Source organism: Uranotaenia lowii, chromosome 2 (assembly GCF_029784155.1).
Source record: "Uranotaenia lowii strain MFRU-FL chromosome 2, ASM2978415v1, whole genome shotgun sequence".
NCBI classification, from domain to species: Eukaryota; Metazoa; Arthropoda; class Insecta; order Diptera; family Culicidae; genus Uranotaenia; species Uranotaenia lowii.
In genome coordinates, this window is record NC_073692.1 from 435,959,750 (window position 1) to 435,972,601 (window position 12,852).

Consider the following 12,852-nt stretch of genomic DNA (forward strand, 5'->3'; position numbering starts at 1 on the left):
ATTTATTTATTTTTTTGTAGCGGAGTTGAGCGAATGGCGCCATTCTGGATTTCAAGATGGCTTTGGACAAAGAAATTCGAGATGGTTTTGGACAGAGAAATTCGGCTTCTTCTCGTTTAGCCCTTTCACCAAATACCCCTTATTGTGGCTGTTTCACGAGATTTTCAGTAATTTTCTGCTTGAAAAAGAAAAGTTGTAGTCGGTGCTGCTCTGACTGTTGGATTTTCCGTGCGGCTTAAAAAGCGCCACTCCTGAAGGGAGACCGCACAGCTGGTTTTTGCCCGGATGAGACTCCTTTGAACGAGTCGTTTTGCATTGCTCCCCAAATCAAGGGAAGGCAGAGAACAGCGAAGACTACGAGGATTTCGAAACGACCAAACTCAGACTTTCGCCTAACGCAACGAACGTCTGTCAACATCGACACGTGACCACAACGCCTCAAGCCGACCAAGGACTCACGATTCTTCGACGGCACCCATGCCCGAAACACTCATCATTGGACAGTCAAACGTTCATTCCCAGAATAACTCCCCAAGCCTGGAAGCGTGGTGGACTCGAATTCAAATGCGCCAAGCGCAGAGCGAGCTGACGAATGGACTAACGACCGAAAGTGAAGTTGTCATTTCTCTTCAATTTAAAAATTCTGGCTAGGATTTGGATTTAGTGTATTAACGTAATCAAAGGGCGAATGTAGATGGTGAGGGGATACATTTTAATTAAGAGTAATAAATTAACATTTAACGATTAACACGATCATTACTCTAGCTACCCTACTCTATACCTAGCCGTGTGCCTTTTTCTCTACCTAGTTCTCCGTGCTCTTGTTTTCATCGCTCTTCCCGGGGAATATTTAGTTTTTCTAGGTTGGGGCGGTCATAAAGGATGGAATGGTGGACCAAAATGCCTCGGCAACCTGACTTCGGGGAAACGGATTATTGTAACCGTCCCGATTAAAAAAGGTTATGATCGATCAATTGGTTATATGAAAGGTGTCATCCTTTATGGATGAACCCCTACTGGAAAGCACCTACTTGGTTGTATCTGCTGCTGCTGCTGTGGCTCGCTGACGACGGCGACGATGATTGGCTGTTCGCAACTCAGATTTCATTCGGTGAGTGGTGGATGGTAATAGTGGTTTGACCGGATGTATGCTGGTGTAATCGGGGTTGCTTACACCGGATGTAGCTTCCAGTGCCACCAGAATCTCCCAGACTTCTTCGGATGCCGATATGTTGACGAATCGGGCGAGCTGGTGGTTTGATTTCCAGCGAAGAAGGTATGCCCAACGGGCTGGTGTATCGGGGTGTGGTGTGTGGCAGGGGGCCTGCTGCTGTTTTTGGCGATCGCTATGTTAGGAGAGTTTGTGTTAGAGCTAGAGCACGGTTATTATTTAGAGCACTTTCTTTACCTCTTGATTTTCTTAGGCACACAAAATTGGTAACCTGACACACACACGGCTTATTTCTAGCTTAAACGAAACTAGAACGAATGATTAAATCTAAAAGAACTAACACTTCACTTTACAAGGACTTACTAACGAAACCCGAACAAAAACGCGCACAACCAACCTCGTGGGCAAACTGGGGCTAAATGTAAGACTGTGAACCCTCAGATCAGGGAAAGCGCTATCAGACCTAGCTCCCCGGAACTACGTCATACCACGAGAACCCTCGGGGAGGCTCGGGTTTTGAGAGCACGATCTAGTTGCTCGTTTTTGCTCCTACAGCCCCATATCTAGCTTTCTCTTTTCCACATGACCCGGGAGATACATCCCGAACTCGACCTCGGGAAATTCTCAATCCAGGCCGTTACGCTATGACATAAGGTCAACTATCATTAAACAAGAATGTAACTCCAATGCAGCGTTCTTATCAAGTTCGACTCTCAATAAATGATTGGTGGAAATCGTTTTCAATTCAATTATATACTAGAACTATCTCATTAATAAATAATACTAGATACTAACAAAAATGACACGAAAGATACTTGTGATACAATTATTGTATTGAAAAAAAAACTACTATAAATAACAAATCAACTCTACAAAACATGTAACCAGGTACAACCGTTACATAACTCCGTGCTTAAGTTACGAAAATTTAGTTGAATCGAATCAACTAAATTTTCGTAAGGGTGTACGGTTCTCATTTTCTCAAGAGAAATGACAATTTGGGGTCATATGGTTTCATCGTTAACAAAGTTAACTCCTCCTCTATTTCCAAGTCATAGGCCATTACAGCGTATGCTTGTTACTGACCATCAACGTCGGCGACTCCGGTCTCCAGCAAACGTCAAATTCTCTCAACAAAAAAACAACTATTACCCGACGAAACCAACTTTACGACTATTTCACTCACCAAACATGTTCACTTTCATTTAATTTTGACCACTTCCTCCCACTACGATACGCTGAAACACGACCAGTTTCTCATTAAAAAATTTTCGTGGCGACTTCAAACTAATGCTTCTTACGTATTTCCTCTAAAACACGTAGAAGCTTCAACGAAATATTACTCGATTTCAAACGACGATAATTTTTGATATCTTAACTTTGTATTCAACCCCAATCCTTGCGTTGAGCAGCGAAATATGTTAAAGATACCCACCCCCTGTTACTGCTTCAGAAAAAAATAGCCTACTGCAAACATCGTTTTGCATTATTTTTCCATTTTTCCCTAAAACTCGATATATTTTTTTTTCATCAAATTCCCACCTCGGCGCACCGCCGATTACTGGAAAGCAACAGTCACTCACGTGAAATATTTCACGAGCCTATGCCATGTAGGCATCGTTTTCGCAGTGGGCCGAGAAGTGTCAAAATCAACCTAAACAAAGTCGCGCTGTCTGTTAGAATTCCAAACGTGTCATCGAAACACATAAGAACTGTTCCGATCTTATTTTAATGTGTTTTACCGGATTCAACCAGCTTGTTCGCGATCATCGATGGAACCAGAAAACGGGGCGAGTTACTACGGTGAGTTTTCTTCTCCTAAGCTGATTCTTTGTGTTGTTTTTTAGTTGCTGCGTCGTGGGATGTTCATGTAAGGCGTAAACCCGGAATGAATTTCCGTGACTATTTTCCGGCTCTTAGACGTGCTTCACTTGGACATGCAACTGGAGGAATCATTCTAATTTGATGGACCAATTTTCCCCACCGAATTGGCATGATTGGAATACGATTCGACTTGGCCGCAGGATTGTATTGGATTTCTTCTAAACCCGAAGTATGAACGAGTTCACCTGTTCGATACCTATCTGGATTATCGAACTCCGGTGCTGTTTCCCGAAATTCTTCACCGGAAGACCGGACCGACGATATTTCAACAGCAATTCGCAACAATCAACAATGATTGCTCTTCCAACCCATCGCAGACGATCCGACTCGAATTATGGAATTCTACGGTGTACTTTTTTGAACTTGTGGACGTTGATCTTCTCTGAGCGAGCATTTTTCGGCTGATCCATACTGGAATACGGAAAACCTACATGTGTAAGACCGACGCAGGATTCCGGTTCTAAGGATAACCAGATGTACTGATTGATGCCTTCGACCATACAATTCCCGATGGACTCGTCACTGGAATGAACTTTTAAGTGGCTCACTGTAACCTGAGCTGGAATTGCGAGGTTCATTTTCTTATATCGACTAACTTTAATGTAAGTACTAACCTAAAAATTAAGCGATAGGACTACTAACAATCAATACTAGACAAACACATTAGGTAGGGATTTTATATCTTGACGATTGAGTACATATTTACAATTTGGAAACTGCTCTGATGCATTCGCGAGTCTTACTGTTGTTTTAGAAAGGCTCTACACAGTTCGTTGTCGAGGGAAATGGATTGCATTCTCTAATGTCCACTTCTAGAGTCTATAATAATTAATATTCGCCATGGAATATCAAACTCTATCTCTAGTTTTGGCCTTACGCCGTATTGTTACCATTTTAACAGGGTACATAGCTCAAACCTGATTTTTCAGAAAACAAAATCTAGAAATCGTTTTTCAAAGAATTTCATTGTTTGTATTTTTTTAGGAATTTACAACTGAAAATTCCTAACCTTCGACCTTTATCGTCTTCTAATTCGTAACAGTGCTCGCCAACTGTACGTTTAACTTTTGCCAACACAAATTTAGGAGCTAATTTCGCACAGTACCCTTTCCCTTTGTTGGAGAGTTCAGTGTTCTTTTTAAGAACAACTTCACCCTGCTCATATTTTGGACATTTTTCATTCGATCTCAAATTGTACTGTTTAGAATGTTTTTCGTAGGCTTTCTTTAAGTTGTCTTGTACTTCCTTATTTAATTTCTCTCTAGTTTCTTCTGCCAGTAGTTCGTCGGGTGTTTCCATGTCGCGAAGGTTCCTATACTCCCGTCCATCCGTGATCATGTTCCGCCCGAATACAATGTAGTACGGTGAATACTTGGTGCTTTCATGTACAGATGTGCGTATTGCATTAGCTATCGACTGTAAATTATTTGACCATTCTTTATGATCTTTTTTTATGCTTGCTCGAATAGCTGTCGTGACAACCCGATTCACCCTTTCCGCGTCGTTTATTTGAGGGTGGTAACTCGGTGTCTTCCAGTGCGTAACGTGGTATTTCGTTAGTAATTCTTCAAACGATTTAGAAACAAACTGTGACCCGTTGTCAGTTAACACGACTTCTGGAACACCGAACAAGTTGAAGACCATACTTTCTACAAATGGAACCAGTGATTCTGACGTAGCTTGCCTGAATGGTTGTAAAAGTATGAATTTACTGAACACATCGGTAATGACGAGCAGGACTGTGTTTCGTGATTTCCCTGAAACTGGCAACGGACCTACGTAGTCCATAGTAATGAACTGCCATGGATGTTCAACCGTTTTTCTCTGAGATTTCATAGGAGGTGTTGAATTTGTATTCGTCGCTTTACTTTGCTGACACAACAAACAAAGTTGACAAAAGTTTTTTGTCTCAGTATTCATTTTAGGCCAAAAATACTTTTCTCTAATGGTTGCCAACGTTTTTTCGAACCCAAGATGTGCTTTCTCATGAACAGTTCTTATTATTTCTTGCCTTACCGCACTTGGAGGGTAAATTTTCCACGCAAATCGACTGTCCTCAATTTTTTTGTCATTTTTAACAAATTTGAAAATTTGTCCATCCACTATTTTAAAATCTGGAAAACTTTGAGGGTCATTCGCTATCTTTTGAAGAAGTTCGTTGAATTCTGCATCCATCATATTAATTGTTTCCAATGATCTCGAGAGGCAATCGGCAGTTATATTTTGCTTGCCCTTTCGATATTCCAATTCGATATCGAATGATTGGATTTTCAAAGCCCATCTTAAAAGCTTAGCATTTCCAGAGTCAACCCCTATGGTGAAAAGCCACAGTAAACTTCTGGCATCCGTCACCACTTTGAATCTGGTACCTTCAATGTAATGTCGGAAATGCTCTATAGCCAATAAGACTCCCAGACATTCTTTTTCGACACTTGCGTATCTTCTCTGCGTACTCGTTAGCTTTTTGCTGAAATATGCAATGATCTTTGGCGATCCATCCATGTTTTGGATCAGCGCAGCTCCGACTGCATTATCCGATGCATCTGATTCGATGACAAACGGTAGATTGAAATCCGGATTTGCTAGGATCGGTGCTGAAACAAGCGCTGATTTCAGTTCTTGGAACCCTTTCTCTGCCTTTTCTGTCCATTCTATTTTCTTGGGACCTTTTTTTAGAAGGTCAGAGATAGGAGCAACAATCTTGCTATAGTTACCAATGAATCGTTGGTAAAAGCCTGCTAGGCCCAGTAAACGTCGAACATCCTTGACTGTTTTCGGACGACTATAGTTCAGGATTGGTTCGATTCTTGCGTTATCTATGGAGATTCCAGAGGAGTTCAGCAAATATCCTAAATAGCTAACTTGCTTCTTGCAAAATTGTGATTTATCCAGTGAGATAGTTAACTTTCCATTCCTTAAACGCTTCGCTACTTCCTTGAGCAGTCTAATATGCTCAGGCCAAGTTTTGGTTGCCACCACGATATCATCAAGGTAGACAAATACCTGCGGTTCCAAATCAAAGCCGATGCAAGCATCCATCACCCGATTCATCGAAAAGGGTGCATTCGTCAAACCAAAGCAAGTTACTTTGAACCTGTATAGCCCTTTCGCTGTCCTAAACGCGGTATAGTCCCTACAGTCTTCTCTAAGCGGAATCTGAAAATATGCATCTTTCAAATCTATCACCGAAAAGAAAGATGCACTTTCCAAACGATGGAAAATACTTTTCATATCCCGCATGGGATACGAATCCTTCTTGGTCAGCGCGTTTATTTTACGGGAGTCTAAACACACTCGTAGTTTCCCGTTCGATTTCCGAACCGGAACTAGAGGGTTAGCCCATTCGCTTGAGCATTCCTCAATGACGTCCAATTTTTTATAGCGCTCTATCTCCGCATCAATCTCTGCCTGTATTGAAGGTGAACAACGATACACAGCTTGCCGTTTTGGTTTCGCATTTTCACACAACGTTATCGTGTGTTCTAACAAGTGGGTTCTCCCTAGTCTGTTCTCCGACGTGAATGGAAATTCTGAAATAGCTTCTGCGAGTTCCTGTCTTTGGTTTTCTGTTAGTTCATGTTCCGTTTCGATAGAATCCGGGGTAACTTGAGAAGTCTCCGGAATATCTAGCCCTGGAATGTCCAATGACGGATCCGGCTTAGAATTGAAAACTACTGGTAATGCATCGATAGGGTGGATATAAAAATGAAACAGCTCTGGTTCTGTGAGGATCGAATATGTTTCTGCTACTTCCTCGAAAGTCCCATCATTCGGTATCATTGGCCTGATATTGAAGGCTTTCCAAAAGTTAATCCCAAGAATTAAGTTTCTCGTTACTTCTGGTACAATCACTACAGACACTACTTTTGTTATATTCCGGAAAGTAATAGGAAAGTTCACGTACCCAACACAAGAGTATTGTGTCTTGTCTGCCGTACAAATTTTAATTGGTGAAGGAAGCATAGTCAACCCGTATCGATCAACTAACACTTCGGAATTGGCTACACTGATACTAGCCCCCGAATCTAACAATGCTTCAATTTCGGTGTCGAATATTTTTACCTTGATGTGTGGACATAAGCTAGTTTGGATTTTAATCTCTAAGAGGTTATGAAATGGATCTAAAAATGGTTCGGTAGATTTAGGGACATGATTACTATCAGGGATGCTAGGCCCCTTTCTTCTGCATCCCAAGTCTAGTTTTCCGATTCGTCTGCTGCTTCTGCTGACTCTTTAACTCTCGGACTTCTCCTGTGACCATCACAATTCTTGGCTATGTTTCCGTGTTTACCGCAGATGTAACAGAATGTTTTTAATTGTTCTGTGCATTCTCTCCAAAAATGCCCATTTCTCCTACAGTTCCAACAAAGAGCGGGTCTCCGACCTTGGTGTAAACCGTCTCGATTAGGTGATCGAGCAATTCCATTACCTCTGTTGTTCTGTGAAAAACCTGGCTTTCTCTCAACAGCGTTCAACTCCTCGTATTCTGCTTCAGAGTCATTATCTGACTCCACCTCCACGTTGTTCACGCAATGCCTCTGCACCATTGGATGAAGTGACGGATCGTTCGCATCAATATTGTAATTGAGTTGAATTAGTTCCTCTAAACTCTGGATCGAGAAACATGACAATTTTGACCGGTAACTTTGCCTCATGTTGTCCCAAATAGTTTCGAATTTTCTCCTTCGCGACATCGGTTTAATTAACAGCTTATTCAATCTTTCAATATCTGTTACGAAGGCAATGAAAGTTTCTCCCCTCTGTTGCTTTCTTTCAAAAATTCTTTGTCGATTCCCTTTGTCTTGATTTGGATTTCCGAAACGATATCTAATTTGGGTTTCAAATACCAACCAATTCCACTGAGGATTGTAGTACGTGAAAAACCAATTATTTGCTTCCCCTTTCAAGAGTATATGAATGTGTCCAATCAAACTATCTAGAGGAATTCTATTCATATTAGCCAAAACTTTAATTTTATAAATAAAATCCTCCAAAGAGGATGATTTGGAATCCCCCGAGAAAAATAAGTTCCATTTTTCAATACGCCTGTCATAATGCATCGACTCAACCATATGTTGGGAGTTTCTTAGTCTAGCCGGTCTCGGTAATGGTCTGGGTTCGAATCTTGGTTCATCTTCCTCACTACTGTCTTCAATTTCCGAAATTTGAGGTAGATGGTTGTTAGGAATTTGTTGAAGAGTCGGCAAGGAAGGAATATGAGAACGAGGTAAAGGCTGTGGTCTTCTACCTGGTATCGTATCTAAGCTAAGAATCGGATGATACGGCTCGGAAATTCCTGAAAAGCCATTCCCCCGTGAACCTTTCTGACGCTCGATTGGCTTTGGTTCTTTCAAATTTGAAAATACAACCTGACCGTTTCTATCCTCCTGGTCCAAGCTAGGTTGTTGTTGTTGCTTCGCCTTTTCTGAGTGTGACTGCAAATTTCGAACCAATAATTTCATTTCCGTTAATTGTTGTTGTAAACTTTGAACTTGATTTTCTAGTTCTAGCTCCCTAGCTGAACGATTTTCGTTTGTCGTAACTGTTGCTCTAGCTTTAGGTATCGCACCTAGGCGATTCTGTGCGTCCAGAAGTTCGCTAGTCGGATAGCTTCTGTCTCTAGCTCGTGGTTCCCGAATTGGTGTGGATTGCGCAGGCATCAGTGATGGATCAAGAATCGTAAAATCCCCCCCATGTGCACCCTCATTCTCAGAATTTTGCTCCAGCAAAATAGCCGCTGTAAAATCTGAGTGCTGGCTAATAAGTTCAATAATGTTATTGAGTAACACTTTTTTACAGTTCATCCACTCCGATGTCCCCACTAAGCATCTGTATGTTCGGAGATAGTAGTGTTTTAGCCTAGAAATTAATTTTGCCTGTGGACCTGATGCCAATTGAGTACGAATGTAATTCACCTTATGGACAATGTTATCGTATTCTTCATCTATGGAAGATTTGGTCCCATAATCCCTGTTATATCTTGCATCTTCTTTAAACAGTTTCTTGAGTAACCTTTGTTTTGCTGCAATATCTTTCCTACATTCCTCACCGTAGTTTCGCAAACGCAATTCATAATCCACTTCATCATTCTCCAAGTCATGCGCGAAAGGATATTTCGTGGCCATTTTCCAATCGCTGAAAATACTAGCAACCAATGCTGTTTGATTTCAATGTGTTATTGACGAAATAACAAAAAAAAAATATATTGAAATAAAGACGAGCGACAGTGATTTTGTTATTGACTAGAAGCTATGTAATTTTTTGACTAGAAAAGATGTTCACAAACAATATTTGTATTGCTTAAGTATGTTGGCATATTAATTTGTAACAAATTAATATATTCTAGGATGAACAAAAATAACCACCACAAAATATATTAGTAACTAAGTGAATAAATAATAACAAAAACAAAAAATTGAATAAATAGGAATAATAAATAATAAATAATAAATAAATATGTGAAAAAAAATTGAAAATAAATATGTATATGAAAAATAAATTAACCTAAAGCTAGTATAATAATAAATAAATTAACAGATATATCACAGTTAATCGATAATTCCACCGAGTTAACGCAACAATAAATATAAATCTGAAACAAACAGTTCTTTGGTTTCAAATATCACAAAACTACTATACTGCGAATTTTCCGCTCGATTACTGTAGACTTGGTCTACTCAAATTTTCTGTGAACAATGTTCACACGATGAAATTACTTAACATGTTGGTTTATAACACAGTCGTAACGAAACTTTCTCCCACGTAATTACAAACGGTACCTTTGTACATGATGGACGATTTACTACAAATAATTTAAACGAATTATCCAAATAATACTACTCATTAATTTTTCATATTTATGAACTCGAACTGAAACGATGGACGACAATTAATATTCGAATGTTAGGATTTGAACTTTTTGCAATATGTAGATGCATATGGCATTTTTCTATTTTACATTGGGCGCCAATATGTAGTCGGTGCTGCTCTGACTGTTGGATTTTCCGTGCGGCTTAAAAAGCGCCACTCCTGAAGGGAGACCGCACAGCTGGTTTTTGCCCGGATGAGACTCCTTTGAACGAGTCGTTTTGCATTGCTCCCCAAAACAAGGGAAGGCAGAGAACAGCGAAGACTACGAGGATTTCGAAACGACCAAACTCAGACTTTCGCCTAACGCAACGAACGTCTGTCAACATCGACACGTGACCACAACGCCTCAAGCCGACCAAGGACTCACGATTCTTCGACGGCACCCATGCCCGAAACACTCATCATTGGACAGTCAAACGTTCATTCCCAGAATAACTCCCCAAGCCTGGAAGCGTGGTGGACTCGAATTCAAATGCGCCAAGCGCAGAGCGAGCTGACGAATGGACTAACGACCGAAAGTGAAGTTGTCATTTCTCTTCAATTTAAAAATTCTGGCTAGGATTTGGATTTAGTGTATTAACGTAATCAAAGGGCGAATGTAGATGGTGAGGGGATACATTTTAATTAAGAGTAATAAATTAACATTTAACGATTAACACGATCATTACTCTAGCTACCCTACTCTATACCTAGCCGTGTGCCTTTTTCTCTACCTAGTTCTCCGTGCTCTTGTTTTCATCGCTCTTCCCGGGGAATATTTAGTTTTTCTAGGTTGGGGCGGTCATAAAGGATGGAATGGTGGACCAAAATGCCTCGGCAACCTGACTTCGGGGAAACGGATTATTGTAACCGTCCCGATTAAAAAAGGTTATGATCGATCAATTGGTTATATGAAAGGTGTCATCCTTTATGGATGAACCCCTACTGGAAAGCACCTACTTGGTTGTATCTGCTGCTGCTGCTGTGGCTCGCTGACGACGGCGACGATGATTGGCTGTTCGCAACTCAGATTTCATTCGGTGAGTGGTGGATGGTAATAGTGGTTTGACCGGATGTATGCTGGTGTAATCGGGGTTGCTTACACCGGATGTAGCTTCCAGTGCCACCAGAATCTCCCAGACTTCTTCGGATGCCGATATGTTGACGAATCGGGCGAGCTGGTGGTTTGATTTCCAGCGAAGAAGGTATGCCCAACGGGCTGGTGTATCGGGGTGTGGTGTGTGGCAGGGGGCCTGCTGCTGTTTTTGGCGATCGCTATGTTAGGAGAGTTTGTGTTAGAGCTAGAGCACGGTTATTATTTAGAGCACTTTCTTTACCTCTTGATTTTCTTAGGCACACAAAATTGGTAACCTGACACACACACGGCTTATTTCTAGCTTAAACGAAACTAGAACGAATGATTAAATCTAAAAGAACTAACACTTCACTTTACAAGGACTTACTAACGAAACCCGAACAAAAACGCGCACAACCAACCTCGTGGGCAAACTGGGGCTAAATGTAAGACTGTGAACCCTCAGATCAGGGAAAGCGCTATCAGACCTAGCTCCCCGGAACTACGTCATACCACGAGAACCCTCGGGGAGGCTCGGGTTTTGAGAGCACGATCTAGTTGCTCGTTTTTGCTCCTACAGCCCCATATCTAGCTTTCTCTTTTCCACATGACCCGGGAGATACATCCCGAACTCGACCTCGGGAAATTCTCAATCCAGGCCGTTACGCTATGACATAAGGTCAACTATCATTAAACAAGAATGTAACTCCAATGCAGCGTTCTTATCAAGTTCGACTCTCAATAAATGATTGGTGGAAATCGTTTTCAATTCAATTATATACTAGAACTATCTCATTAATAAATAATACTAGATACTAACAAAAATGACACGAAAGATACTTGTGATACAATTATTGTATTGAAAAAAAAACTACTATAAATAACAAATCAACTCTACAAAACATGTAACCAGGTACAACCGTTACAAAGTGGAAGCCGCCATTTTAGGTTAATGATGTCACCAAGCATCAAGTTTTCCCTCCTACTTTTTGGATCCTTCAACTCAATAATCATATTGTAAATTTATTCATACCACTTCCGGTGATTTGAAGTATTTCAAAGATTTTTATATCATCTTATTTTATAACGGTTTTAATATCAGGCACTGCGTGTCTTTATAAAACATTAAAACAAGCTTCTTAGTTCATGTTTGGTTGAAATTTTAAAATAGCATTCAGAACTGTTTCTTAACAACTTGAACAGTATATTTGGTAATACAGTGAGCGAAATAAGAATAGCACCACTATGTGTTTTGCTTGTTAAAATATGAATGATTGAAAATTACGAAAACTTTCTTCCACAGTTTGTTCTGAATTGCTTTACGGATAAATCAAGCATAAGTTTACTTTTTTTGGTCGTAGTAATTGGCGTTGAGGACCAAAAATGTGAAAAAGGGGTGCGAAATAAGAATAGAACCACTTTAAAAATTTACTGTGTAAAAGTGAATAATAATGCTTCTACAAATTATTTGAATAGATAATTGCATTTTAAGGAGTTTTCCAGGATTTCCAAAGGTTTTCAAAGGTATTAAAAGGAGGTTTTAAGAGATGCTCCTCTAGCGTTAAGGATTTTGATATTTGAGCTATAAAACTTTATCAAACTGCTTGATTTCTTCATTAACATTCATAAGTATGATACAAAATGATGAAATATAGATTTGAGGCTGAGTTTAAATTTAAAAAGCAGGTTGGAATTCAAAAACACTAATGTTTTTTATAGTCAAACACTATTTCTCTAGTTTTAAGTCATAGATGGCAGCACTATCTTGCCATTTAATCAAATTCATGTCCATTTTCGAATATCTGGGATTACTTAAGGAGTGCTGGATGATTTTGGTAAAGAAATAAATATATGTACCGTGTGAACGCTTTGG

At 40.1% G+C, this 12,852-nt stretch overlaps 2 long non-coding RNA genes across 2 annotated transcripts; both read right to left on the minus strand.

The window, feature by feature from the left end:
- Window positions 1-214: 214 nt before the first annotated feature.
- Window positions 215-4,687, minus strand: LOC129746764 (uncharacterized). The gene is made up of 3 exons (XR_008737367.1): window positions 1,535-4,687; window positions 1,409-1,479; window positions 215-1,346 (listed from the first exon to the last, which is right to left on the minus strand). It is a non-coding gene; the product is annotated as an uncharacterized LOC129746764 (long non-coding RNA).
- A 4,872-nt stretch (window positions 4,688-9,559) lies between these two features.
- Window positions 9,560-11,855, minus strand: LOC129746763 (uncharacterized). Its single transcript, XR_008737366.1, has 3 exons — window positions 11,368-11,855; window positions 11,242-11,312; window positions 9,560-11,179 (listed from the first exon to the last, which is right to left on the minus strand). It is a non-coding gene; the product is annotated as an uncharacterized LOC129746763 (long non-coding RNA).
- Window positions 11,856-12,852: the final 997 nt, after the last annotated feature.